Genomic DNA, 5320 nt, shown 5'->3' with positions numbered 1-5320 from the left:
TGTTGGAAATGATGTTTACAATAAAACTCGAGGAACCTGTTGTTCATAATAAATTAAACAAATTAATAATTTCTTTTAAAGTCACACTGTCCCGTTGACCAAATAATTGACACACTTTTCAGTGGAACTACTTTCTACCAAGAAATGTTCCCTTTCCAGCATCACAGGGGTCGGACACTCACTGATGAGAGGCGTCCCCCTGGTGATGGGCAGCAGGTTGTTCATGATGAGCAGGATGAGGGTCATCTTGAAGGAGGAGCGGTTTGGGGCCCAATAATACTCAAGATTAGCCGTATGAAACATCTTACTGTGTTGTTGTTCACGTATATGAGGGGCAGAGGAGATCTCAGCATGTAGATTCCTGAAAAGATCAATGGTTCAGTTACAACCAGTATACTACTGTTTACTTCCTCTATTTACTTTGTATTCTATTTACATGCTGAAAAACCCATATGGGTCACAGTGTAGAAATTGTTAAATAAAACTTGACTGTCCTTTCACTTTGCTGGGGACAGTGGAGGGGGCTGAGGCCTTAAGACAACAAGACAACAATAGACTTTATTTGTACACATTCACATTAATAGATATAATCTTTTTTTCTTTTTTAGAGTTTATTAGTCTAAGCCAAGAAATATATCCTATATATCATCAAAAATCATGTACAAATACAGTAACAGAAAATCACAGAGATGGATGTAATTTAATATAAAAAACAAAGAGACACTGTGACACATACATCTGCCCGTCATTTATCTGGTGTTTAGTCAAACAGTCTCTTACCTTTGCTGAATAAAACACCTCACATGTGTAAAGTAGTTGTAGAGCAACATCTGCTGTAGTTTGTTGTTCTTCAGTCACGGAAGTTGAAGGAAAAGTCGAGGAAGAGAGACAGAGATGAAGCTGAAACAGCGCCATAATGTTCAGTCGCCGGGAGGGGCATTACGTGCATAGTGATTTAACACTACCATAGAGAATGAATGGGAACGTGTTAGGGACGTTTAGCGCAGAAGGCCTGTGTTTGATTCCCAGCAATAGACTATATTTAGCCAATTTTTTGTATTTCGAAAATTGAGCAGATGTAATGTCAACATGTACTTCTGGAATTGGTTTATTTGTGTAACAGACAATGCAAACCATTTGAAACTTTTTTCTTTTTTAATAATAAGATAGTTAAGTGGGCCTTTTCAAGTTTTAAAAAATTTTGTGGCAATGACATTGACTTGAAATTGAGAGCAGGCATTGCAAGTCAGAACTGTTCATCAATAGGAAACACAAGCAAAGCATTCTATTTACACGGTATATTTTAGAAGCTCATAGAATCAAGACTGTTCCCTTCAAGTCTAAATCACTTTTGTATTGGGTCTGTTGTTTGCATTAGGGGGCAGCTGGGCTTTTAGCACCACTCTGCCCGAAGTGTGAGTTGTTGGGCCATGAAGAGGTATATTGGTATCGTGGTAAAATGCTCAAAGTTAACTAGAAAGTGATTCTGAGATTTACACACTTCCAGCACTACCAGTAAATCTTTCAAAATGACTTTACAAGCGTGGATACGTCATGAGCCATAGTCATCCATAGTTATGCTGCTATAGGCCTAGACGGTGGGGGGATCACCCATCAGGCACCAGAAACCAGCACCTTCTCTCTTCTCTCTCTGCCTTGTTTATTTTATTGTATCTTATTACATGTCTCTAATTCCTTGGGTCTTCTCCTCCCCTCCTTGGTCCATGCTGTGCGGCTCGCCGGAACCCATCCTGGCCCGGGTCCTGATGAGGGATGGACCTAGTGAGGTCACCGGTTTGTCGCAGGGCTAACGTGGAGGGTCATGCAACCACCAGCACTCTCACCTGAGGACCTCTTACCTTGGAGCCATGTTCACTACTACTACTGCACATGTTGGACCATGAGGGAGGTAGGAGTGCCCGGAGGGACCAACGCGCCCTTGGAAGACCATGCCAACATCCAGGTGGTGATTCCCGGGCTGGATTCAAGCCCATGACCAGAGACTGTGACTCCACCCCCCCTTTATTTCCTTTTTTCCCCTATATATATTTTTTTTCTCCACTCACCCCAACCAGTCCTGGCAGAGGCCGTTGATAGATACATGTAGGGAAAGTAGATTTAGTTCTCATGGCCAATGTGTTTGATGTGCAAGTGCTGCCAAATATATACAGAATATATCCTTGCTGGCCCATCCACTGCAGACAGAGAGGGGAAAGCTGACAGGAGCTCCGGGATCCCCTCCGTCTCCTGTTTATAATGCATGAAAATCCAACTTAACTGATTAAAGCTTTTGACAAGACCAGTTGATGCAGTCGTATTTTTTATTATATATAAAAATATATTTTTATTTCTCGCCGGAGTAGTCCTGGTTTGGGGAGATTATTACAGCTGGAGGTGCAGCGTGCAGGGAGAAGAGGCATGATAACCTGTGTTATGTTATTGCTCATAGTTGTTTTAGCTTTATGGTGTATTTAGTGTTAGTCGTTCAGTTTTGATTGCTTTTTTGTCATAGGGTTAAATATTAAAAACCTATGTTGGAGCTAGTGAAATAGGAAGTATATTCTGGGGATGTATAGTACGAGACCTGAGGAGGTCTTTCTGAGCTTGCTCCACAGAGCGCTGTGTGAGCTTGGGGTTCAGGGGTTTTTTTGTTTTTCCCCTGCGGAACTACTCACTCTATTCTTGTGTTCTAAATGAAAGGTAATTGTAACTTCATTAGCTGGAATGTTAAGGGGTTAAATCACCCAGTCTTCTCACACCTAAAGAAGCTCAGGGCTGGGGTAGCCTTTCTTCAGGAAACCCACTTGCATGATTCTGACCAATGGCGATTAGGTAAATGCTGGGCAGGACAGTTTTTCCATTCTAACTTTAAAGGAAAGCCAGGGGTGTGGCCATCCTTGTTGATAGAAACATTCCTTTTGAGCCCTGCAACATTACAGCAGATAAATTTGGACATATTACCCATGTTTCAGGCAAGCTTTACAATAAGCCAGTGGTCTTGGCCAATGTGCATGCGCCTAATGTTGATGACGTACAGTTTTTCAATAGATTTTTCTCTGAACTCCCTGATCTAAATTCTAAATTTTTAATTCTCGGGGGAGATTTCAATTGTTATTTGGATGCAGTATTAGACCGCTCCTCACCTAAACCTACCACTCTCAGCAAATCCGCCAGTTACATTAAAGCATTTCTTGATGATTTTAGCCTTTCTGATCCCTGGCGGTTCTTGTATCCTACAGGAAGAGAATATTCCTTCTTTTCCCATGTCCACCACACTTACACTCGAATTGATTATTTTTTTATAGATAATAAATTCATCTCAAACCTTAAGTCATGTAAATACGAAAGTATTGTTATTTCTGATCACGCTCCCCTGGTTCTGGTACTAGCTTTTCCAGATGCTGACTATACAAGGAGACACTGGAGACTAAATCCATTGTTACTCTCCGACGAGAGCTTTCTCTCACACATCTCTACACATATTAAAACTTTTTTAAGCATCAATAGAACACCTGATGTGTCTAATAAACCAATTTGGGAAGCTATGAAAGCGTACTTAAGAGGAGAAATTATATTATTCTCAGCATATAAAAACAAGCAGACTGACATTGCTAATCAGATTTTAAACATAGATAAACAACATGTAAATTCACCTTCACCTGATCTGTACAAGAAGCGCTTGAAACTTCAGGCCGAATTTAACGTTCTTTCCTCTCATGAAGTCGAAAGTCTCTTACTTCGGAGTAAAAGTAACTATTATGAGCACGGTGGAAAAACTGGCAAACTCCTGGCTACTCAGCTGCGTGGGTTGAGAATGAACCAATTTATTGCTGGAGTACAGACTGATACTGGATGTATAACATCTGACCAGAAAGAGATTAATGACAAGTTTAGAACTTTCTACTCAAATTTATACTCTTCAGATTGTACAGCAGACTTTAATATTATGGAAAACTTCTTTAATAACCTTGACTCACCGTCCCTTTCTCAAGACCTGAGAAATAACCTGGATGCGCCCATCACCCAGGAGGAAATTTCAGCAGCTATATCTTCTATGCAATCAGGTAAATCCCCTGGCCCAGATGGGCTTCCATCAAATTTCTTTAAAAAAAATTCTGCTGATCTAGTCCCCATCCTGTGCTCAGTGTTCTCTGATTCCTTAAACTCAGGTGCACTCCCTCCCTCGTTCAATCAGGCCTGTATCTCCTTGTTGCTGAAAAAAGGCAAAGACCCACTAGATTGTGCTTCATACAGACCGATTTCATTGCTAAACACGGATGTAAAGTTTTGGCCCACAGACTGGAGGATATCCTTCCTTCTGTAATATCACCAGATCAAACTGGTTTTATTAAAAGACGCCATTCGTTTTACAATATTCGTCGGCTATTTAATATTCTGTACTCCCCCAAACATGTGGATTCAGAGTGCCTTGCCTCTATGGATGCTGAGAAGGCATTTGATATAGTAGAGTGGAACTATCTTTTTTTTACACTTGGAAAATTTGGTTTCGGTTCTGTCTTTTTGTCCTGGATCAAAACATTGTATAAATGTCCTTCAGCCTCTGTTTTGACCAATAGTCATTACTCTGAATACTTTGATTTACACCGTGGGACCCGGCAGGGTTGCCCACTAAGCCCACTCCTTTTCGGAATTGCCATTGAGCCTCTTGCAATTGCCTTACGTAGCAATGGGCGGGTACAGGGAATATGGAGGGGAGGAGTCGAACATAAAGTCTCGCTGTATGCAGGCGACCTACTTCTGTTTGTTTCAAAACCAACCACTTCTCTACCAGAAGCCCTCACGATCTTAGATAATTTCAGTCAATTTAAATAAAAGCGAACCATTCCCAATTAATAAGGAAGCTCTTAAACTTAACTATACCCATCTCCCATTGAAGGTGGTCAAAGATCAATTTAATTACCTCGGAATTTGTGTCACCAGAGAATTCAAAAACTTGTTTCAATCAAATTTTCTCACTTTATTTGATCAGGCAAAACAGATTTTGTCTCTGTCCCTTATTGGAAGAATAAACTCGATTAAAATGACATTGCTTCCAAAGTTCCTCTACTTGTTTCAATGTCTTCCTGTTCTCATCCCCAAATAATTTTTTAGAGCCCTTGACTCATTATTGATATTTTACATTTGGAATGGTAAACACCCTCGGCTGCGGAAAGCATTTCTCCAAAGATCCAAGCAGGCAGGGGGAATGGCTCTGCCTAATTTCCAGTACTACTACTGGGCAGTGAATATTGGGTGTTTGTTATTTTGGAGACATTTCCATCTCGAACCCACTTCCCCGGCCTGGGTTACAATGGAGGTC

This window comes from Paralichthys olivaceus, chromosome 24 (genome assembly GCF_024713975.1).
Source record: "Paralichthys olivaceus isolate ysfri-2021 chromosome 24, ASM2471397v2, whole genome shotgun sequence".
Classification (NCBI taxonomy): Eukaryota; Metazoa; Chordata; class Actinopteri; order Pleuronectiformes; family Paralichthyidae; genus Paralichthys; species Paralichthys olivaceus.
Note: the sequence above shows the minus strand (reverse complement) of the source record.